Genomic DNA, 25504 nt, shown 5'->3' with positions numbered 1-25504 from the left:
GATCATATCATCTGCAAAAAGTGAAACCTTTACTTCTTCCTTCCCAATATAAATGCCTTTTATTTCTTTCTCTTGTCTGATTGCTCTGGCTAGAACTTCCAGCACTATGTTGAATAAGAGGAGAGAGAGTGGGCAGCCTGATTTTAGAGGAAAAGTTTTCAGTTTTTACCATTTAGTATGATGTTAGCTGATGGTTTGTCATAAATGGCCTTTATTATGTTGAAATATTTTCCTTCTATACCCATTTTGTTGGGTGTTTTAAATATAAAAAGGCTGTATTTTATCGAATGCCTTTTCTGCATCTATTAATAGAATCATATGGTTTTTGTTCTTTGTTTTGTTGATATGGTGTATTACGTTAATTATTTTACTTATGTTGAACCATCCTTGTGTTTTGGGGATGAATCCCACCCACTTGAGCAGGATGAATTATAATTTTAAGGTGTTGTATTCTATTTGCTAGTATTTTGTTTAAGATTTTTGCATCTGTATTCATTAGAGATATTGTTTTGTGGTTTTCTTTTTCTGTGTTCCTTACCAGGTTTTGGTATGAGGGTTATGTTGGCCTCATAAAATATGTTTGGAAGTATTGCTTCTTTTTCAATTTTTTGGAAGACTTTAAGAAGGATAGGAGCATATCTTCTTTGAATGTTTGATAGAATTCACTAGTACAGCCGTCTAGCCCTGGACTTTTATTTTGAGGGCGGTTTTTGATAGTTTTTTCTATTTCCTCCCTGCTGATAGGTCTATTTAGGCTTTCTATTTCTTCATGATTCAGTCTAAGAAGATTGTATTGTTCTAGGACTTTATCCATTCTTTCTAGATTTTGAATTTGGTGGCATATACTTTTTATAGTATTCTGCAATAGTCCTTTGTATAGGTATGGTATCTGTGGTAATTTCTTCTCTTTCATTTTGGATTTTGTTTATATGAGTCCTTTCTCTTTTTTCTTTAGTGAGTCCTGCCAGTGGTTTGTCAGTTTTGTTGATCTTTTCAAGGAACCCACTCTTTGTTGTATCAAATTTTTTATAGTATTTCTGTTCTTTATTTCATTTATTTCTGCTTTAATTTTTATTATTTTCGTTCTTCTGGTTTTGAGTTACCTTTGTTCTGTTTTTTCTAGTTTCTTAAAATGTGATGTTAGGTTGTTTATTTAGGCTTTCTCTTGTTTTTTCATATAAGCCTGTAATGATATGAACTTCACTCTTATTACTGCTTTTGCTACAACCCAGAGATTCTGATATATCGTGTTGTCATTTTCATTTGTCTGTATATATCTTTTGATCTTTTTTTATTTCTTCTTTGACCCATCATTGTTTAAAAGTATGTTATTTAATTTCCATATTTTTGTGGGTTTGTTTACTTCTTTTTTGCAGTTGAATCCTAGATTCAAAGGCTTAAGGTCAGAGAATGTGCTTGGTAAAATTTCAGTCTTTCTGAATTTGTTGATGTTCTTTTTGTGGCGAAGTATATGGTCAATTCTTGAGAATGTTCCATGTATATTGGAGAAAAATGTACACTCTGACGTTTTGGGATGAAATGTCCTCTAGATATGTATTATGTCCATTTGTTCTAGTGTTTCATTTAAGGCCAATATTTCTTTGTTGAATTTCTGTTTGGATGAACAATCTAAAGTCATTAATGTTGTATTGAGGTCTCCAAGTATGATTATATTCTTTTTGATTTGTACTTATAGACCAGTTAGTAGATGTCTTATATATTTTGGTGCTCCCTGGTTTGGTACATATATATTAAGAAGTGTTATGTCTTCTTGATACAACGTCCCCTTTATCATTATGAAATATCCATCTTTGATTCTGGTTACCTTTGTTGTCTTGTAGTCAGCATTGTTAGATATGAGTATGGCTACACCTGCTTTTCTTTGGATATTATTTGCTTGGAGAATCATTTTCCAACCTTTCATTTTGAATCTACTTTTATCCTTGTAGCTTAGATGTGTCTTTTGAAGGGAGCATACTCATGGGTTTTTCCTCTTGATCCAATCTGCTACTCTCTGCCTTTTTATTGGTGATTTCAATCCATTTACATTTAGTGTAATTTTTGACACTTGAGGATTTCTTATTGTCATTTTATATACTGCTTTCTGATCGCTTTGTGTCTTGTTTGGTTCTTCTTTTCTGTTTTTCTGTCATTTGTTTTTGTTTGGTGGTCTTTCATACTTCTTTCTTCTGTTTCTTCACTTTTAAGCTATATGTTTCAGTAGTGGCATTTTCAGGGTTAGTTACCATTAGGTTATTAAAAGAAAAATTATCATATTTATTAGAGTTCATTATTTCATGAGTGCTTCTGCACTCCATCCTCCTTTACTACTGCTGATCTTTATCCTCTCCCTTTTTATGTTATTGTTGTCACAGCTTATCCTTGTTTTTATTGTCATTTTGTTAAAAGTTTTACTTGTAATTTTTTTTCTTTGTATCTGGTCAGATGTCCCCCTTTAGTATTTCCTGTAGTGGGGGTTTTCTGGCAATAAATGTCCTTAGCTTCTGTGTGTCTATAAATGTTTTCATTTCCCCTTTATATTTGAAGAATAGCTTTGATGGATATAGTATTCTTGGCTGGTAGCTCCACTCTTTCAGTAATTTAAATGTTGGGGTCCACTCTCTTCAAGCTTGTAGAGTTTCTGCTGAGAAATCTGACGATAGCCTAATGGACCTTCCTTTATATGTTATATTCTTCTTCTCCCTAGCTGCCTTGAGGATTTTTTCTTTTTCATTGGTTTCTGATGATTCCATTACGATGTGCCTTGGAGTAGGTCTGTTTGGGTTGAGGTAACTTGGTGTTCTTTTTGCTTCTTATATTGAAGCAAAGCTCTAACTCTTTCTACAGGCTTGGGAAGTTCTCATCAGTTAATTATTTCAATATGTTCTCCATTCCCTTTTTCCTCTCTTATTCTTCTAATATACCCATTATTTTTATATTGCTCTTCCTGATGAAGCCAGACAATTCTTGTAGGACTTTCTCATTTTTTTAAAATTTGTAAGTCTCTCTTTTTTTCTCTCTATAGTATCTCTAGTTGCCTGTCTTCAGTGTCACTGATTCTCTCCTCTACCTGGCCTGTTCTATATATTAGCTAAGCTTGTTACCTCATTTTTCAGTTCATATATTGAGTTTTTCATCTGTTTTTTTTTTAAAGTTTCAATTTCCCTGGTGAAGTACTCTTTTTGTTCATTAAGTTGTCTTTTGAGCTCACTCAATTGTCTTTCAGTGTTTTCTTTATCTTATTGAGTATTTTTAGAACTTCAATTTTGAATTCTCTGTCATTAAGCTCCAAGGTTTCCATGTATTTGAAATTTTTTCCTGAAGATTTTTTATCATCTATCTGAGCTACATCTCTGTCTTGTATATCTGTATTTGATTTCTTTATCCTTGATGACATTTGTGAGTGATATTGTTAATTACCCCAACAAGAGATAATTATTCTTTTCTCCGGTAGGACGTGCTGTACTACAAGATTTGCCTCTGCTAGAGTCTTGGGTAGAGTTCTGGTGATGCATCACTGTTATAATGATGCAGGCAGAGCCATCGCATTGGTAGGAGGGGCTTGTTGTTAGGGCTTTCCAATTTTATGACTCTAGCAATGGCAAACCAGGGGTCCTCCAGGGCCCTCCCACATGACCCAACAAAGCAGGGGATCAAACACCTGGGCACTCCCGCCTCTCACAGGGGAGAGCAACCTGGAGACTCAGCTGAGGAGAGTCCACAACCACCACTGTTCTCACAGTAAGGGGAGCCATGCGGGCCTGGGAGGCTGAAGAGACAGTCCAGTCCCTCCTCCAATACCACTCTAAGCACTCAAAGTGCAGCCCTGGGCAGGGCAGGGGCTGTGCTCCACAATCTGGTGTCAGAGATTCAGGAGCATTTGCGGCAGAGATCATAGATTGCGGCATCCTGCCCACCCATGCTAAACTTTGCCTAGTGAGGCAGTGCCTGAGCTTCGGACAGGTGGGGCACAGATCCCAGATCAAGCGCATCTGGTATTACAAGGCTAAACTCTGCCAGTCAGGCAGGCAGATGAAATATGCCCCAGTGTTCTGGGGCTGATCTCCATAATCTATTCACATGCAGTTCTTGGGAGCGCACCAAGGGCTTTGTGTGTGCCCAGTACCTACAGTCACCCAGCGCCTGCAACCACAAGTGCAGCAGATGCCGGGAAATGGCCCCGCTCCCCATTCTTGGTCATCACCCCTATCTCAGCGCCTTCCTCCCTGACTCTCCTCCTGACTCTGGCTCCAAGACAAAGCCTGCACCAACAGTGCCTCCCTCCATCCGGTCCCTGAAGAAAGAGAAAGACTCAGTCCTCTGGCATTTTTTTTTTTCTGTGAGCAGATTCTATCTTTGGCCACCTTCTTGCAAAATCATATCTTTGTCTATCTGGTGTACGTATATTTCAGGTTCATCTGGGGGTTTTGGTCTGCATATAGTTGTAGAATTTGTTGAAATTTCAAGGCGAGAGATCAGGAATATCTCTCATGCCACCATTTCTCTGACGTCACTCTTAATTTTTTTTTTTTTTTTTTTAGATCTTTTACATGTACACAAAACAAAATATACCTTGCTACCTACCTGGGAGGTTTATTTTATGATTTATTAAATACCACTATTAATATTTTATCAGGATCTTATTTTGCTATATTTTTAAAAGAATTGCCAGAATGGAAAGTACAATTTTTATTATGTCCTGCAGAAAATTTATATTTTTCACAGAAAGATAGACTCAATATTATAATATAGTCAACAGGGAAATAAATAGTTGAAACAAGAAACAGAAGAGAATTAAAATATGTTGAGTTTCTTTTATGTGCCAAGTACTGTGTTTGCATTTACTATTTTGTTTAACCCCTACATAATCATCTCTGGTAGGAAAAAATAAGAATATTACAAATATTACCAGTTACCTATGTTAAACCACAAAGTCTTCTGAAAGTTTCATTATTAAGCCCCGCCCAGGCTTCTCACCCATATTCCAGTATTGTATTATCTATCCACCTGTAGGACAAGCCCACTTAGCACTGACATCTTCACATCAATATGGCAAACTAAAGTCATCCTCTCTTCCCCAAAGTCTCCTTTAGCTACAAACGTTCTCATCTCAAGTGATGGGGATGCACTCTTTAGTTACTTAGGTTAAAAGCCTTAGGGTCATCTTGCCTCCCTCTTTTAAAATGTTTTTTTTAAGATTTTATTTATTCATTATAGAGAGGGGAGAGAGAGAGAGAGAGAGAGAGAGAGAGAGAGAAGGGGAGGAGCAAGAAGCATCAACTCCCATATGTGCCTTTACCAGACAAGCCCAGGGTTTTGAACCGGCAACCTCAGCATTTCCAGGTTGATGCTTTATCCACTGCGCCACCACAGGTCAGGCCACCTCCCTCTGTTCTAACCCTCTCTACCCAAGCCATTAAGAGATGCTTTGACCCTTGCTTTAGAATAAACCCAGAGTGGATCTGACCACTCCCCACTAGCTGGACCTGCATCTGATCTAATATTTTGCCTCTCCAAGAGGATAAACTTGCCACGTGCTTCTTTCCTGACCTCCCTATGGTCATTTCCCAACCAGCAGCCAAGATGAGCTTGTTGAAATATAAGCTATGTTAATTCTGAGCTCAAATTCCCATGATGGTCCCCATTTCACTCTTAGAATCAAAGCTATTATAAAAAGCCTTGATGCACCCTTGATCCATCCCTAGCTCCACCTCCCCACAGCACCCTCTACTGTTCTGCCATTTTTTCTAATTTCTCCCTTCTTCTCTTCACTCAATTTTGTTTCTACAGTCAATTAAGCACAATGTCTAGCACAAAATATTCTCAATAAATATTTATAAAGGAATAAATGGACAATTCTACATGTTTTAACAATGATCAATTTTCCATTATCTTCATGAGTTACCGATTGCTCATATATATAGGGGGAAATTTCTTTCAGAGCTTATCTGGTTTAGTAGAATATAGGGAATATTTAATATATTAATTATAGTTAAAGCATGGTTCATAATCATATATATACCTGATAGTGCTGGATAATTGAATCTCATTTTTATTCTTTGTACCCTGGATAAGTCAGATATAAGTGAAAATATAATATTCCCAGCATATTTTTTTTATTTTTATTTTTTGTATTTTTCTGAAGCTGGAAACGGGGAGAGACAGTCAGACAGACTCCCGCATGCGCCCGACCAGGATCCACCCAGCACGCCCACCAGGGGCGACGCTCTGCCCACCAGGGGGCGATGCTCTGCCCCTCTGGGGCATCACTCTGCCGCGACCAGAGCCACTCTATTGCCTGGGGCAGAGGCCAAGGAGCCATCCCAGCGCCCGGGCCATCTTTGCTCCAATGGAGCCTTGGCTGCGGGAGGGGAAGAGAGAGACAGAGAGGAAGGAGGGGAGTGGGGTGGAGAAGCAAATGGGCGCCTCTCCCATGTGCCCTGGCCGGGAATCGAACCTGGGTCCCCCGCACGCCAGGCCAATGCTCTACCGCTGAGCCAACCGGCCAGGGCCTCCCAGCATATTTTAAGTGCTATGAGAATACACAGTATTTTTATTCTTTTATTTTTAATTTTAAAATTATATTTAGAAAATTAACTTTATTGCCTGCAGAATTCTAATACTTAACCTGTCAACTTCACCAGTCTCAAATATCGCTCAATCAAGTTCTTCAGAGATTGTATAAGTTCTGAACTTTTTGAAAGTTTGGTTTCCCTTTTGAAAACAAATACACTGTTATGAGTTTCTAAAGGGACTGAACTTCAAGATAGACATTCTGGGATGTCATTCGGCCTTTGTGTCTATTAGTAGAATATAACTGGGCTAGCCACTTCACCTCTTCTGGTTTCTAATTCCTCTTCTGTAAGATAATTTATACATTCATTCGGGCACTGTAATTTCTTTTTTCTGTCTTTCTTTCTTTCTTTCAATTTTTCAATTGATTGATTATAGAGACAGAGGAAAGGAGGGGGCAATGTGGGCATTTATTTGTTGTTACATTCATTGATTGCTTCTATGCATATGTGCCCTGACTGGAGATCAAACCATTTGGGGATAATGTTCCAACCAACTGAGCTAACCAGCCAGGGCTCAGGCCCTGTAATTCTTATAAAAAATTTAGAAGATTAAAAAAATTATTCACCCCAGTATTCTCAGTTACAAATCTCATTACATCTCTGCTTAATTCTTGGATTTATTATTTTTCTCATTCTTTCCTGACACTTTTAACATGCTCCATAGGGCCGCAAAAGTATATTGATCAAATGAATAGAGAAGTAGAACTCTGTTGCTTCCCACCTTTTCAACACCAGATCATTTTTGTGTGCAACACAATTCTTTTCTTTGTAACCTTTCAGAAAGTATAGTCACAGTTCAACATAAAGCAGGTGATGAGATCAGGATGTGTGCCTCTCCAATATGTGTGAGCTCCATTAGAAGTCTCATTTTATCACTTTCTTGAGAAGGCGCCATTAATAATGAGGGGGAATGGTTTGGAGTAGGCAATAGCATGCACCTGGTATGAGCTGGGAAGATTATGCCATGTTTGTTGTCTTCCTGTGATGTCAGATGAACTGCTGTAGAAAGCACAGTATTTTTTCCCTCCTTTTTTAGTCACAGCTCCTTAGTTGCAGTGTTGCTAAAACAAGTAACACATAGGAAGTAAATAAGGTTGTGTGTGTGTGTAATATATCTTATTAAATCAAGTGATTGATACTTGCATTTACTGCTTTTTAAAGAAGGTAAAATTATTAATAGTAGAAAAGTAGGTCGGAGAATACCACACCTGTTTTATTACAGTGACATTTGTGTGTATGTGTGTGTGTGTGTGTGTGTATTTTTCAGAAGTGAAAAGTGGGGGGTGGCAAACAGACAGACTTCCACATTCGCCCAACCGGGATCCACCCAGCATGCTCACCAGGGGGCGATGCTCGGCCCATCTGGGGTGTTGCTCCACTGCAACCAGAGCCATTCTAGCACCTGATGCAGAGGCCATGGAACCTTCCTCAGCGCTGGGCCAACTTTGCTCCCATGGAGCATTGGCTGCGGGAGGGGAAGAGAGAGACAGAGAGAATAGAGACAGGGAAGGGTGGAGAAGTAGATGGGCACTTCTCCTGTGTGTCCTGGCCAGGAATTGGACTGGAGACTTCTGCACGCTGGGCCAATGCCCTACCATTGAGCCAAATGGCCAGGGCCTAGTGACATTTTTGAGGCTGGTTTTATTTTCTGGAAAGCATAAAAATACAAAGTGTTTTCATCGTGTAAGAACATGGCCATGTAAATTTCCAAGGAAACTCTCTCTTCACGTCATTGAATTAAAGCCTGCCAGAGTGGTTCTTATGAGAGCTCCTTAAGTATCTTTTTGTTTCAGACTAGTTATTCCATCTCATCATTGCATTTTGTTGTTTTAGAACCGTTGTGCTTCATGTGTCAAGAGTGATAACAAGTTAAAAAATCTGCAACGTTTGAATTGTTTCCTGCCTTAGAAGAAAGAAAAATGAAGAATTGATATTCAAAGGTAAAAGTGTCTTCTTTCCTTTACATAACACACCCCCACCACTTCCTCTTCAGCTGTCTGATGTGAAATAATTTTTTTGATAGCATGGAATACTTGATTATAAACATTTCTGGCTTGTTATTCCAGACATGTTAAGAGGCTGCTGAACTCAAAGACTATTTTTCACTCCCTAGTTGTCGTATGGATTCTGGATGAGATGTGTTTGATAGGTTTAATCTCCATTCTTGTTATTTTGGAGTGGCATGTCAGGAAAATGCCATTTTCATGACTGTGGACCAAATTGTTGTACTTAGGTTAGACACGGAACTATGAAAATAGATGGCATAATATCAGATTTTAATTTTTCTTAGTGTTGTACAAATGTTACTTTATCAGCCCAAGCATGCACAACATTATCTACATGTGCTAAAAGGCCAAGGGAAACACTTGAGGCGATGCTATGATCTCCACTCTTTTCACTTTATTATGTAGTTTGGGGAAGGAAAAGACGAAGGGTCTTAATGACATCAGGAATGCTATCTGCGTGGACTCCTGTGTAGGGGACTGATACTGCTGCGTACTTCAGTAAACTAGCATCTTTGTTTAGGTTGCTTGTATGAGAGAATGATGCGGGCATGGTAATTCATTGGGGAGCTGATCCCATGGATCAAGAGTTAGAGAGCAGAGAGAGTGATTCAGGAAGAAAAGACCAAAATAAGAGTGAGTGAACGAGTTCACCACTGTGGACCCGAGGAACTTGATTCCTTGGAATCCCCAAGAAGGCACCAGAACTTTCCAGAATTTCTGCCTGAAGCATGTGCAGTAAGTTTGTTCACTAGCTTTCTCCCCTTGGTTGTGGGTTGCTCCTAGGGGCATTAAAGCCCCACCTTCTGGGCTGTGCTGGCACCAGATGAGGCAGAAAACAGGAAGACACTGAGTTTGCACTGGAGGCAGACACTGTAAACCAAGAAGAACCGAGTTGGCACAGAATGGTCTGTCAGTGCAGCTGTGGCTGACGTCAGAGGTGGGCCATGGTGGTGTGATGCAGGGAGCCATCTCTTAGAGTTCCTCTACTTTATTTTAAATCATGAAATGAATCACATATTCCTCCTAAATAAACTACTTTGTGTTTTAAAGTCATTAAAAAATTATATCCAAGTGTCATAGAACCAGAGTGAATTGTTTCAAAACTAACTTTTTCATCAGTTTTCCATTTCAAACTGAGAACTACATCTTGGCCCAGATGTACATTGGAGACACTATATAACAAAATTTGAAGTATGACCAAAATGTTGGAATAGCTAGAGATAATGCAGTAACATCTTATTATATCTATAGTTACTATTCACTGTATGTTGTTTTATATACAAAATGATGTTGGTGCATACACAAACATAAAATAATTATCTTTCCTATCTGGGAAAAAAACCCAGTTAGCAGTGTCATTTTTTGTGTGAAATGAGTAACAAATTTGCATGTCAGAATTTAATGTGACATGGATGGTCAGCCAGCAAAATGGATTTAAAACATTAAATTGAATCAGGTTGTTTTTCTTCTTCTTCTTCTTCTTCTTCTTCTTCTTCTTCTTCTTCTTCTTCTTCTTCTTTCGTGTATGTATGTGTGTAAGGATTGACATAAGATTAAAATAAAGTCAGGTAAAGGCTTCCATTGTGTTGTGACCTAGAAGATCATCCATTCAGAAAAGGAATGTAGTTGATGAACTCAGTAAGGAGCAGCTATTAAAACAAACAAATAAAAAACATTTAAATAAAATTTTAAGCCTGACCAGGCGGTGGCGCAGTAGATAGAGCGTCGGACTGGGATGCGGAAGGATCTAGGTTCGAGACCCCAAGGTCGCCAGCTTGAGCGTGGGCTCATCTGGTTTGAGCAAAAAGCTCACCGGCTTGGACCCAAGGTCGCTGGGCTCCAGCAAGGGGTTACTCGGTCTGCTGAAGGCCCACGGTCAAGGCACATATGAGAAAGCAATCAATGAACAACTAAGAAGTTGCAACGCACAATGAGAAACTAATGATTGATGCTTCTCATCTCTCTCCATTCCTGTCTGTCTGTCCCCGTTTATCTCTGCTTCTGTAAAAAAAAAAAAAAAAAAAAAAAAATTAAAATTAAAATTAAAAAAACACATTAAAATTGAAGGATGTACATTAAGCATGCAAATTCCTCATGAAGAAAATGAAATGGAGGGGGGAAGGGAAAAGAACAGCAGAAGGTGGCAGGAACGGGCAACCAGAGGATCAGCAGATGGCAAGGAGGAAATACCAAAGAGAAGACAGAATCAAACCAGGGATGCAGAGAATCACTTCCCGGGAAAGCATCTCTTAGAACAGCCACACCCTGAGCACAGAGTGCAAACCTCGTGCACAGTCCCAGTTCATTTGAGGCATGACAAATTCCAAAGAAAGGGTAAATGACTGTACCTTCGGACCAGAACAATGCAATTGCCTCTTTGGTTTCTTCAGCTCTAAAGACTTGCTAAATTAAAGTTCTGATTATGTCTGTTCTCTGCTCAGAAACTATTTTCTAATTACCAATTCATCATTGTCCAAACTTCTTAACAAACGTTTAAAACCTGCCACTCTAGCTTTTCAGACATATTTCTTATTCCTTGACTTCACTTACCAGTAGATCTGGACCTCTGTCTAGTAATGCAAGCTCTGTGATTTGTAATCAAGTCTTCCAAGTGGTTTTGATGCATTTCGGTTTGCAAATATAGATAGGTCTGGGATGAGGCTCAAGAATTTGCATTTCTGACAAGTTCCTTGTTAATGCTTGTTCTGCTGGTGCAGAAGCCTTACTTTAAGAACCACTAAGTAAAACAAATAGTACAGGCTAGCACTACAAGTTCTACATTGCAGTTTGAATCAAAGACTGATTGCAGTACAGGGTTTACTTGACAACTTCCCCGCTGTGGGAGGTCTACTAGTTTATGGTCAAAGTCTGAGTCTTATGGTCAGAAATACTATTGATATATATACTCAGATATATCTGAGTCTTACATACCATCTTAATATAATAAAATCCCCAACAATAAGCTTCTTGATACATTTGATAGCACCTGCTGTGTTACAGACTTTACAGTCATAAATAATGTGTTGGATGGTTGGAAGTGGGGTAGGGAAGGAGGACAGAAAGACAAATGGACAGGCTTTGCAACCAAAGATTCATTTCAGCCAGAAACTTAACTTAGAAAGAAACTGCTCTGGCATATGCCATTAAAGAAAGACTTACTTCCTTCACATGAAAACCTACTTGTTGTATAAGACCATACTCAATATATAAGACATTTTATTAGATGGAATAATTCTGTGATTCAGAGCCTTTAATAACCAGAGTTTTTTACAAAAGGAATTTCTGCTATTTGATAGAGAGTAAGAGGGAGAAATGTCATTTATGTCAAGACAAATTGTATATTTTTACTTTATAAAACAGCCAATGGGTATGTGAAACCAGAAAATTGTATCTATTTAATGAATTCCTTTGCCAATGCCTCTTTCTTGAGTTTAAATTTAGCAGCTGCAGCATAATTTGAATGTTTGTTCACATTTAGGACAATTGTGCTTTCTGGTTTTTTGCTTTCTTGCATTCAGACGTGTTCATGTTTCAACATTGCACATTTTCTCTCTGCATCTTTTATCCGCATACATCATCCCATGATTGGCTTGGTGAATTTATCCTACTTTTCTTGCTAAAATAACTGTTCATGCTGTCTGTTTTCTGCCTACTCTTTGATTTATTCCAGAAATTGAGCTCAATGCCTACTTTTAGAGCTCAGTGTGAAATTTGTTCTGTATGTTTTTTAAACCAAGTTTCCACATTTTTTCTCTGTTATGTATTCTTTATTGACATCAGCCTTCAAACTGCACCCTTGAGAAAGCTCATTATATCTTTGTATTAGCACAAATAATAACAATGGATGACAACATGAACCTTGAAAACTTATTTTTTTTAATATTTTATAATTTACTTTAACAGTAGGACATAAAAATTTCCATGTCATGTTATGGCATGCCTAATGTTCAGCTTAAAGAAAAAATCCTACTTCCAACACTGTTATTACCTTCATGGATGCCTTGGCTGGTTTGGTAGGTCTTAGTAATCTTCATTATAAAAAGAAAGACTTAGAATAAATGTGTCCAGGGATTCATTCTAGTGCCTTATCTTGCAGTCTTAAAATGCATATCATATGAAATGCTACTTAAAATCAGACACAAAGGTATGTGTGTGTCAATCTTTTGACTAATGGCACATATTTGACAATCAAGTTGGAAGAGCAGGGTTTTGATACAGAAAGATCTAAGTGTAAAACATAACTCTCAATTAACAGCATGTTTGGAGAACTTACTGACCCGCTCTATGTACCTTAGTATCTTTATCTGTAAAATGGAGGCAGTGTTAGTGTTACCAGAAAGGTTGCTTTAAAGACTAAAGATAATCTAAGAAAGAGCTAGCACTTACATGCTTACATACTGAACATATTTATTTCTTAAAACCTGTGCAGGCCTCTAAGCTGACCAGAGCTCAAACCATGGCTTTAGAAGTTAATTGAGTTACCTTCCTCTTCTCCAATACAATTTTACAAGGCTAAGAAATTTTTACTCTAGACTCTGAAAGAGGAACACAATTTCAAAAATGTATCCCAGATTTAGTCATTTGAAATTTATAAGATGAATGAAAAAATGTATTATACTTCTTCCTCTACATGGAATATTTAGTTCTATCCAATGCTGATGGTTACACATAGCAAGCAAGGTCCTTTATTTCAAGAGTGACTCCTTCACTGTCAAAGCATCAAGTCTACAAATTGTGTCTTATCTTCTATCTTGTTATCTAGACACAGTTTGGGCAGAAATTAAAATAAAGTTTTTTTTAAGATAAAGGTTTAGCCTGAATAAATGTTCATCCACTCTTTATATCTGATTTTAGTAAGTTCAAAGGTATTCTTTTCTTTTGGGTCCTCTAAAAACCAATTTTTATAGCCAATTTGCCTGATATAGCCTTGTATCCACAGGCAAAAAAAATCACATTTTGGTCAAAAGATGATTCACTTCCTACAGGATTTGTTCAAATAATAAATATTTCCTGCTCCTTTTAAGTGTTTTTTAGTTTGAATTGTCAGTTTGTTATTAGTTAAGCCCAGTACTTTCTCAGCAGAAATTCAGAGCTGCCTACTTAACAGGAATAGATCAAAAATGTTCTGGGGAAATATTTCAACAACCTAGCAGAGGAGTTAATCCTATTTAAACCTATAAATCCCCTTCAACTTACTGTGTTTTGAGGTATAGCTTACCATTTCACTCTTACTTTTTATGACAGAGATAATTTAGGAGCTAAGAATTAGTGGTGCTGTTTCAGTGCCGTGATTATTTCCGACATCTGTAAGATAACTAAAATTTAATTGTGGTATGTGTGTTTATTTGTCATGCCTCAGAGACATATCACTGTCAAAATGGAAATTATACTGATGAGGTTAGTTCAAGCCCTAAGGAGACACAAACACACACACACACACACACACACACACACACAGTGCATGGTGGTGGTGATGGTCATGAAACCATTTACTTAGACAACTCAGTCCTTCACAGTCCTTCACAGTAACATAGTTATTTCTCCATAGACCAATTCTAAATGAAATTGTCATTTTTTATGAAATGACCTAGCAAGTATTCTCTGTAACAAACATAAATATTCTTTGTTGTATGATAGGATATAATTTATGAGGTAGTAAAAATGTGCAGCTTGACAGGAATTATAAGAGAAAAAGACAAGGAGGGAAGGCCTGTGTGTTGGCTGAGTTTATTCGGTCATGTGCTAGAAATTTTCACCTAAAATATTTTATTTATATTATAAAAGCTGTTTGGGGAAAAGATGATGCCATTTAAACATTAGTGCCAGAATTCTTTACCATTTAAGTGTAATTTGGGATTATTAATCAAATAAGGTACACAATTGACAAAATAATTTTAGTGATACACAATGCCTATTTCTCTGGCACTTCAAATTCTTGAGGGTTTTGTTAGTTTTTAAAATTAAAATCATGATAGCAAACATGATTAAATACTTAGGTAATGTTAGTATAGTGGAAGCATAATTTTATATTTGCCCTTTTAGGGTCTTTGATTGAGCCTGGGAATTAAATTGACATAGATAGATTAACAGGAGAAAAGAAAGCACACAAATGTATTTACATGTTCTTTTGCCTGCTGTTTTCCAAGTGCCTTCAGCTCAGAATAATCCCTATGCCACAGTGGCATATTATAGGGTGTCACACTTCCTTCACCAGGCAGTGTTTTACATTACCCAAGTTAACTCATTTAATCCTTACTATAGCCCATGAGAAAATATTACATAATTACAAGGGGGAATTATTAAATATCATCATAGTAACAGATCCAAGATATTTTCTCAATCATAGAGGAAGCTCACAAAAAATGTTTTGAAGATATAGGAGATGTGAACAACACACTACAAGTTTTGTTCATTGCTAATACATAGACTTCTTCATTCAACAACTGAAGAACACGAACTCTTCTCAAGTGCATGTATTGTATTTAAATTATGTGCTAAGCCATGAATCCATTCTGAAATGTACTCTCCATTTCACAGATGAAGAATCTCAGGTTTGGAAGAGCTAAATACTTGCCAAAGAACTCAGAGCTAGTATGTGGCAGAGCAGGGCGGGAACCCAGAAAATCTGTCATCACGGCCGCCTGACTACTGCATTCTATGTCTGTATTGGTTGTCTTACTGGTGGAAAGCAAACAGTTGGTCTTTAGAGATAATTTAAACTGTTATATCAGGAAGAGAGTGCTGAAGATTAAATCTAATTTATTAGGTGATATTTTGACACAAGGATGCTGCCAATTTGAGATGAACCAATTGGAGTGTTACATGACCTATGAAGCTAGACTTAGGAGAAAGCAATTCAAGCCATAAATTAAAAGTATATTTAAGTGATTGCTAAATAATTAACTAGCAAAAGCAAAACAGTAATGACATAGTTTGACTTATTACCCAAATTAATTCCCTTTAATAACTCAGACCTGAATTCTTAATCATGTTTAGGTTCTATGCAGTAAAAAGGAGGATGTCCTCTGGTGTTTCATGGGCACATTAAACTCATTATTTCCAAAACTAAACTCTTAAGTGCCTCCTCCCACCTGCTCTTCCCTCCTCTGCTGTTCTGTACCCATCTATATCACCACTACCCACACACCCAATTGCTTAAATTAGAAACTTGGGATCATCTATGAAACCTCTTTTCCCCCACCTCTGTAAATTTGAATGAATTTGTTGAACGAAGTTAATACCCATCTAATGTTTTAATGCCCTAGTTGAATGATTATACTCAAGGAGAGTATGATAATCAGACCTTATGTTCTGCTGATGTTTCCTAATGTGTTCTGGCTTCTGGCCACAATATCCAATTTCCAGGTATGGTTTATTGTTGTTGTTCTGGTTGTGTTGCTGTTGTTGGCATTCTGTCATTAGTAGTAGTGTTGGTGTTGGGCATGAATACATTCATGGAAGATCCACTGTAAAAAGGCTGGAATGTTTTCTCTTCTTCATAAAGATATTGTACATGTTGACACATAGATCTTTTGCCTTTGGCACACATGCATGCTCAGCAGTATTGCACTCTTTAATTTTATCCCCTGGGAAAAAATTGGGTTTCCTGGAAAGGCAGATTTTTTAAGCAAAGATTTCCTGGGTATTAAGTAATAAGAAATTCAAATGTTTCTAACTGAAACTTACAGTGGAGCTTAATTGGGTATATACTTTAATCTCCTTTGGGGATCTAAAACTCGAAATGTTACAGATAAGAAAATATGTTATTGAGAGGGCACAAGGAAAGTTTCACACAATTGATCCATTTTTATTTAAAAGAAATAACTGTTAAAGAATATATGCATTGGTATTAAAAGCTTAAATAATTTATCTCTTCTTTGACTTTTAAATTAATGTTCTTTTCTGCATTTTATTTATCATATTTAACTGAAACTTATTTCTAGGTACAGAAAATCACACATAGTTAGAATATGGAGAAAGGTGCCTTGGACAGGTAAACTGGGGTCTGAGTTTCAACAGTATTTAACATTAAGATGAACCCTGGCCCTGAAGCTCCCACCACTAAGAAACAGTTACAAGAATTATGGATTAAATTCCAAGGAAGACCCTCATTTAGGGGCCAGGAGAGGAAGAAGGAATTTACTGGGAGAGTCAAAGAAAACGAGAGCTGGGCACTTAAAAACAGACATATTCAGTACTTTTGCAATAGGACAAAAAAGACCTCAGTATACAACTGGGTTCAATTCCAAATACATCATGGACAGGTGGGAATTTATAGCCAAGGAGCAGTGTGTGGGTCAGTGGGTAGAAATTGAAACATCAGGAGGAGGAGGTCGACTCTGCATGAACAGACTTAACATAATTCTTGCTGAAAACAGATCAGGGTGATCAGCTACCAAAGAGTGTGGGGTGAAGAATTTCATCAGCTATCAAGAGTGATCAGTTATGGAAGGTGAGGGAGTCCCTCTAAAGTGACTTAGTTAGAGTCTTGCTATAACTAGGTGACACAAGCTCAAGAAGGACAGACGCTGACACTAACGGGGTGACTAGAGTGCCTAGAAAAGCATGACAACAGTTGGAAGGTTGCAGAAAGGGCCAGAAGAACAGGGATGGTTCTTGTTGTGAAGGCTAAAAAGGAAGTTCCAGAATTCAAACTAGCAAATTCAATTAACATAGTCATGTCATAATTATAAATTTAGCAATTTCTTTCAAATATAACATCTATTTTATGTTTGTAGAATTGTAAGTTGTGAAATGATAAAATCGGTCACCCTATCTTACCTATCTGACATGTACATTTTTTAAAAATAGGACCACTGTTATCTCAGTGTCAAAATCTTGGGGTCATCTTTGATTCTTCCCTCATTCTCTCCTATTTAGCCTCTTGCTAGGTCTTGGCTGTTTTTCCCCCTGTCACGGTCCAGCCACAATGAGTCTATTCCGGAGTCTCAAACAGGAAAAGGTATGAAATTGAATAAATGATAGACAGAGACTTAAAGATATATACATACAGATGGGTTCGGGAGGATGGCACAGTGAACAGTCTCTACTGTTCCTGAGCCATAACAAGGCTGCTCCCAAAAGTGCATCCGTCTTTATTCAGGGAAAAAGCGTGGTCCATTAGCAATTCAATTGTTTCCAAGACAACTCAAAGACAACCCCCACCATACCATCCAAATCTAACTTTACACCAACAAGAAACTAACTTCCAGCCTCTTCCGGAGAACATGGGTGGGACCAGCGAGAATCAGGAATAGCTCTTTGTTAACTAGGCAGGTGAGGTGGGGGGTTGGGCCCAACAACTCTATCCCCAAGATATCCAGATTGTAAAAATACCCTGTTTATATTTTGGTCCCCAACATCCCCCTGCTTTCCGATTTCCTCTCTTTCTACATCCTGTCCACTGTCACCCTGGTCCAGGCCCTCACTGCCACACCCCTCACCTGCTAATGGCAACCACCTTCCCAATGTTTGTAGCACAGGCTAACCTCATTCTAGATTTCCATTTTGCAATCCATCCTTAGATTAACCTCCCCAAAATAACATTTCTGTTATATTTTTAATAGTGTTTGTTGAGTCTTATGTACCAGACACTATAAAAAGTGTGCTATTTTATTAAGTTCCTATAATCAATTTTAAGGAGTAGGTAGTATTATTCCTGAACTGGAAATGAGAAAATTGATCTTTAAGGGAGTTTGAATAATTTACCCAAGGTCACATCAACTAAGAAAAAAAGTCTTTCTCCAAATCCTGAGCCCTGAACTATTGTTGCCTAGTACTTTCTGTGGCCATGTGTAGAAAAGACAAAGGTGATCAGACTCCAGGAGATAGAGCTGGGTAAACTATGTTAGAAATCAGAGAGATTCCATTGATCTCACCCAATGAAGAAAAGTTCATTCAAGATTTTTTAAGCAGGAGATAGGGAGAAAAGTGATCAGACAGTGAATGCATTAGAGGGATTAGACTGTGTCTCTTTTCCTTCATGAACCCTGCCAGGAGCCCTTGCAGATAGCATGTGCTGTCTTCTCTACTTGAGATTGTCTTACTGAAAATCTCTGCCTCACAAGTCTCCTACTAGACACTTTCTCCGGTGTCACCTTCCTAGACGAGGATTGAGTGTCTCCTCTAAACACCAATAGCCTCTCCTCAAAGCCTTTAAAGTGTTGAGAACCTATTATGTTGCACATTGTGTAGTGATTCACATTTGATTCTCATGAAATTTTGTTGTGACTCACAAAACTATGTGACTTGCCTCTCTAGATTTTATCTGAATACTCTGTGTTACCAATAACATGTACCTAGTAAATGCTCAATAAATGTGTACATCAATTACCTTTATCTATTTATCTATTCTATTTTATTAAAAAAATTTAAAACTCCTAGATAACAGGAGTTATCTTTTTCATGCTTTTGTATTCCTCATGATACCTAGCAAAGTATATTATATAGAGCAAATAAAAATACTTGATTTATTTATCTTAACAGTTCTTCATTTTATGTTGTTTACCTTATTTCATTTTGAATGCAAAATACTTTAGAGAAAAATTTTAAATGAGCATTGTTTTGCCAGAAATTAGTACAACAGGCTCTTTTGGAAGCTCATTTCTGCCCTAGTATTACAAGATGTTTACATACTAAATAACTATTGTACTTACTTGAATAAAAATAGAGGTGGAAATAATATCATCAATTTTTATTGAAACCTGACTATGTAACAGGCTGTATGCCATGCACTTTACAGGTAGAATATCATTTTTTTTTCTCATAAGACCCTAGGAAGTATTATTTTATTCCCATTTTACCATTGAGCAAAGAAGGCACAGAATTTAAGTAGTTTCCCCAAGGTCACACAGCTAGTAAGTGGCAGAGCTGGAATTTGAAACCAGGCACCATAGCTCAGAATCTGTTCTCATTCACACAATAAGTATTTTTATTCCTAGAATATATCAGGCATGATTGCAGGCTCTAGTAAGTGGCCAATGAATATGTACTTAATGGTGATACTGTATAAGTTCTAGTTAGGGGTATTTGCTGATTAGTGTATAAAGGTAGAATTATTATTTAGTGATGACTGATTCATTTTAGTGAGTGAAAAACTGATTTGTCTAAAGCATCTACTTTTAGTTTTCAGATATGACATGCTGTACTGATTCATCCTCAATGAAAAGAAAGCAATTGCAAAGTGACTTGGAAACAGTCAATTATCATTCAAGCTGTCAAGCAAAAGAGTTAGCATTCTAGAATTTGAAAAAATGTTAAGCCAGGAAAAAGAAGTAATAAAACAACATTTCTACTGCTTTTGAAATTCTGCCAGTGTTAATAATTGTATTATAATTTAAATTTTGGAATCCTGAAATTTTAGAATTGAATGGAAACTTCAGGATCATCTGTGCCAACTGTCTACTTATGGCCAGAAGTGTTCACACTTATTTAGAATAAGAGCTTTGACAAATATTTCTCTAACATTTGCATAGAATCAGTAGAAACAGTTAATGGAATTTGTTATGCTATTACATAACTTTGTGTCTATGGCTAGTAAAATATAAGAATATCTAGCCAATTCAGCTTAGCACGGTCTCTTGTTACTCTTTTCTGGGACTTCCCATGCCCACATTTTAGGAATCTGCTTGATCCTAGGACCTGTTCTTTTGGATATTAGTTTACATTGTCCTCTAATAATCAAAAGCAAAAGTTAGCAAATTGCATCCCATTGGCCAAATCTAACCCATCTCCTGTTAATATAAATAAAGATTTGCAAGAGCACAGCCAAACCTGTACTCTATGTATTATCTGTGGCTGCATTTGTACCAGAATAGAAGGTCCTGGGTAGTTGGGACAGAAAATCTATGACCCTCAAAGCCTAAATAGAAAACACTTGACAACCTCTGCTCTAAAGTATTGCAGCTCTTTATGTTTTATTTTTCTCATTTTATTCATCATGAGGAATAAAATAATTATGGTAGACTGAACTTAAACATGAAGACCCTATACATGGTTTGACTTTTTTCATAATGGTTAATAACTGTTCTTTCTATCTATCTATATCTAGCTAGCTAGCTAGCTATCTAGCTAGCTAGCTAGCTATCATCTATCTATCATCATCTATCTCACGCACACACATCATGCTGATAAACTGGCCACAATAATGGTCTTTGCTTCTTTCTGTGTAGTTTGAACGTCTGCAGTTGCCCTATACCAGGGGTAGTCAACCTTTTTATACCTACCGCCCACTTTTGTATTTCTGTTAGTAGTAAAATTTTCTAACCACCCACCGGTTTCACAGTAATGGTGATTTATAAAGTAGGGAAGTAACTTTACTTTATAAAATTTATAAAGCAGAGTTACAGCAAGTTAAAACATAATAATAATTACTTACCAAGTACTTTATGTCGGATGTTCGCTAAGTTTGGCAGAATAAATCTTTATAAAACAACTTACTATAGTTAAATCTATCTTTTTATTTACACTTTGGTTGCTCCACTACCACCCACCATGAAAGCTGGAATGCCCAATAGTGGGCAGTAGAGACCAGGTTGACTACCACTGCCCTATACAAACAACAAGTTGCATAATATAAATATATATCTGAAAAGAAAACATAGTGATGTTTCTTGTGATTGTTTAAAGACGTTTTTCATTAAGACCACATGGGTGTGTATCTGTGACTTTTTAATAGAATTTGATACAAATAAAGATTTGAATGAAGTTTTTCTTCAGTAAATCTTTCTTCATATGACCCCTGCCCTCTTGCCACCCTTTCTCAAGATCCCTACCACTGGCTACCTGCTCACCAAATAAAGTTGACACTTTCCTTACAATTTTTGAAAAAACAAACAAACAAACAAACAAAAAAAAAATTCTGGCTATTCTTCTTACCCAAGCACTTTATGGTCTTTTTTTCTACCTCCAATGTCCTCCTTTAGGTTTCTGCTAAAATGTCACCTGAGTAGCCTTCCCTGACCACTCTTTAATATGTACCTCACCTCCTTTTATGTGACATTATGACTCATCCTAATATGTAATTATCTCATTGTCCATAATCATGGTGTATGTGTGTACACGTGTGCATTCAAGCGTGCACACACATGTACAGGGGTGGTACCTACCCAATCTACTAGAATATGAACTTCACAAGGTCAAGGAATAAATTTGTCTTGTTTACTGTTTTTCTAGTATCCAGTATAGTAGATGCTCAAAAAGTTTTAAATATTTAAGTGTTGAAATGGCAAGAGATAATAATAAATTTAAATATCATTAAAATCTTTACCCAATATCTCTAATACCATTTATACATTCATTTACTAATAGGACACTTATCATTGCATAATCATTATTCCAGGTATTGTCTATATACATATGTCCCTTCTTCACTCGATGTGATGTGGATATATTTGAATCAATGATGTCTCTGGAATTTACTCATTTATAAAATTTGGGAAATAGGAAATAGTTACTTGTCTATAAAACTGAGAAGGTTTTTTTAAATCGCATAGAACTTTAAGAACAGCCTGAAGACCAACAGGGAGAAGGTGTTTAATGTTCTTGTAATGAAATCGAAAAGGACTATAATAGTGAAAATCATAGTTTTTGAGGTTTGGACATGATAGGAAGACAGCCAATGATTGTGTGGTTAAGGTTTTCTAAGAAAATATCAAAGGCATCTGTTCAACATGCTCTGGAAAGTGTCCAGCGTGTCCTATTTGGTTATGTAATAAATAGCTCAAGATAGTACTATTATATTGATTATTAATTGTTGGGAAAAAATAATTTACCTGGTTGTTAAAGCACTTGAAAAATTATTTTGTAGATTTTGTAGATTCTTATATCATTTCTTCAAATCACTACTTAGAAAGAGACCATTTGCCTCTCACCTGTTTGTGGAGTGGCTATAGATTGAGTACCACAGTCCTGATGCTCCTAAGTAAACCCATTGCCAAAGTTGACATCCAGTGGGATGATCAGATGAGTGGAATGGTTAGAGGCAATTTATAACAGTCTACATCTTCCCACTTATCTTTTCTCACCTTTCTATAAGCCAGTTGTTGAAGGAAAGGCTGCAGCATTCTTTGTAGGAGAACTATTTGTCTATGAGAATATAGATTGGCTTGTGAGGATGATGAACCAGTGTGCCTGACTACTCTCATTCCAGATGTACCACTTCCCACCCTCTTCTTTATAATTAGGGAGAAGGAGAAGAGTTAACCAACATGGCCCAGTACAATATTTATACAGCAAAAGAGATACAGAATGATGAGATGTTATTTACCATAAGTGGTACTTTTTTCTGTCAGCTTCATGCTTAACCAACCCATATAATATTTTGTGATACTTTAATTTAGTTTTAAAATCACTAATTCTTCATTCATTTCTTTTAAACCTACAGAAACTTAAAAGGCTCTTCCTTTCCTCATCTCCAAATATTGTGGTTAGTTTTTCCTTCTGTGGAAATTTTCAAAGGACCACCTTTATTTCTGTGCTGTGTACAATGACTAGTAATTCAGCTTTCACATTTCTGTAGCCTTTCAAGCCTATCCTTTCAGGATAATTTATATAGTTTGTCACATTTCTGTAGCCTCTCTTAATTGTGATTTATTAATTAGATACGGATAGCATAGTGGTGCTAAAGGAAGGCCTTAGACTGCAATTTTGTTCTCTTCCCGCTCCCCTACGAGCCAAAAACCTTCTGTTGACTCTACAGGCTCATTGATTGTTATGAATTTACCATTCATTTCTTTGAGAACACTGAAAACCTTTAGATGAAAAATTTGCAGGCATTTTGGGAAAACTCTAAGTAAAAAATACTTCATTTCCAGTTTTTCCCACTACCTATCAATTTAGTTGGATAATTTGATTACCATAGTCTTCTGTGGCCCAAAATGTCATATTGAAAATCAAGAGATCTTACATTTGTTTCTAGCAGAGTCATTGATTCTGTTTGACCATTGGTTGTACACTTTACCCTCTTTTTAGTAAATGTGCCTGACCTTGCAGGTTCTGTGAATTAACTTGGATTTTTGCTAATATCATGCTCATTTTCCTACCTCTCCATGCCAATGTTGCCTTTTAAGGATCTGTTTGTTAGGACTCAAACATTTCTGTTGTTCCCATCTGTCGTGACTTTCTTCTGGGACGTTTCTTCTACAGTCATTTGAATAACAAAAGGAGATTATAAGTAGTATAATATTTTCACCTGTGAAATCAGCAGTTACAAGACATACACAGTGACATAGAATGCTGTTATAGAACTTAGTGGTGGTTTGGGAGAAAATGTTATGTAGCTTTCAAAAGAAAGAAATGTTTCATTAAAAGTAAGGCTTACTCAAACTCAGAATGCTTTAAAAACTCAGTCTTTCTGTGAACTGTTGCATTCCGAGATTGCTCTTGACACATGAACCTATTTTATATAGTCTTGAACCATGTCAAATGAATTTCCTCTATGTGTTTCTCGATGATGTGTTCACAGTGATTGTATAAGTTAACTGAAAGCCAGTATATTACATATGATGGCACAGTGCATAGTGCCTCATCCTGGGATGCTTAGGTCCCAGGTTCAAAACCCCAAGGTTGCTGACTTGAGTACAGGCTCACCAGCTTGAGTGTGGGGTTGCTGGCTTGTGTGTGGGATTATCAACATGATCCCATGGATGCTGGCTTGAACCCAAAGGTCACTGGCCTGAAGCCCAAGGTCCCTGTCTTTAGCCCAAAGGTCATTGGCTTGAGCAAGGGGTCACTGGTTAGTCTTGAGCCCCTCCCCATCAAGGCATGTATGAGAAGCATTCAGTGAACAACTACAGTGATGCAACTAGGAGTTGGTGCTTCTCACTCCCTCCCTCCCCCCCCCCACAAGAGATAAAAAAAGTCCAACATATGCAAACTTATATGTAATGTTGGATGCTTTGCCATACCTAAGATGGATAACTTTAAAATCTCCTATTTTTCAGGTCTTATTTTCTGAGGTTTTAATTTGCTATTATGTTAGAAGGGAAATTGGCGATAAAATAGAATTTTTAATTATGTTGATTTGGGTTACATTGATTAATATCATTATGAAAGTTTCAAGTGTACAACTGTATAGTATATCTGTATATTGCATTGTATGTTCACCACTCAAATTCTTGTTCCCTTCATAACCTTGACCTCCTTTCATCATCCTTGTTCATCATCCTCCCATCGCCCTTCCCTGTGGTAACCACCCTTCTGTTGTTTGTATCTATGTGTTTGTTTGTTTGTTTATTTGTAACAAAATAGGATTTGAATATCTGTTTTCCTATTTTATAGCCAATATGTGATCCTTATGATTGTGTTCAATTATTTTTTCAGATATCACTTTTATTTTCTAAAAAACCATTATAAAGCCAATTTAATAGTGAGTACACTACTGTGGCCATAGCTGCTTGCTCTTTAAAACCATTTGACATTTTTTATTTTATCAGTGATTCAACTAAATGTTTCCAAAATATTGTTGTTCCTGTACTTCTTTGTCCCACCAGTGCTGCAGTGAAATTTGACCAGATTACAAAAAGAGTATTCAATACCCTGAGCTATCAAGAAGGAGAAATGAGTCTTTTTTTTTTCACATATTTATCCTTTTTTTTTCTTTTTTTTTTTTGTGATAGAGACAGAAAGAGAGAGGGACAGATAGGGACAGACAGAAAGGAAAGGATAGAGATGAGAAGCATCAATTCTTTGTTGTGGCACCTTAGTTCATTAATTGCTTTCTCATATGTGCTTTAACCAGGAGGACTACAGCAGACCAAGTGACCCCTTGCTCAAGCCAGAGACCTTGGGCTCAAGCTGGTGAGCCTTGCTCAAACCAGAAGAGCCCATGCTCAAACCAGCAACCTTGGGATTTTAAACCTGGGTCCTCTGCGTCCCAGTCCGACGCTCTATCTACTGTGCCAGCGCCTGGTCAGACCAGATATT

The 25504-nt window shown here is 37.1% G+C and overlaps 1 protein-coding gene across 4 annotated transcripts in view; it reads left to right on the top strand.

Annotated features, from left to right (window-relative positions):
• The window catches only part of DLGAP1 (DLG associated protein 1), a 978693-nt gene that overhangs the window by 351652 nt on the left and 601537 nt on the right, over positions 1 to 25504 (top strand). For all 4 annotated transcript variants that reach the window (XM_066353621.1, XM_066353619.1, XM_066353620.1 and 1 more), the window contains exon 3: positions 8409 to 8515. The gene's annotated coding sequence lies outside the window, so the exon portion shown is untranslated. The remainder of the gene's footprint in view (positions 1 to 8408; positions 8516 to 25504) is intronic.

The sequence above is a fragment of the Saccopteryx leptura genome, chromosome 11 (assembly GCF_036850995.1).
Source record: "Saccopteryx leptura isolate mSacLep1 chromosome 11, mSacLep1_pri_phased_curated, whole genome shotgun sequence".
Lineage (NCBI taxonomy): Eukaryota > Metazoa > Chordata > Mammalia > Chiroptera > Emballonuridae > Saccopteryx > Saccopteryx leptura.
The sequence above is the reverse complement of the archived record's forward strand: the minus strand, read 5'-3'. Positions and strand labels throughout refer to the sequence as shown.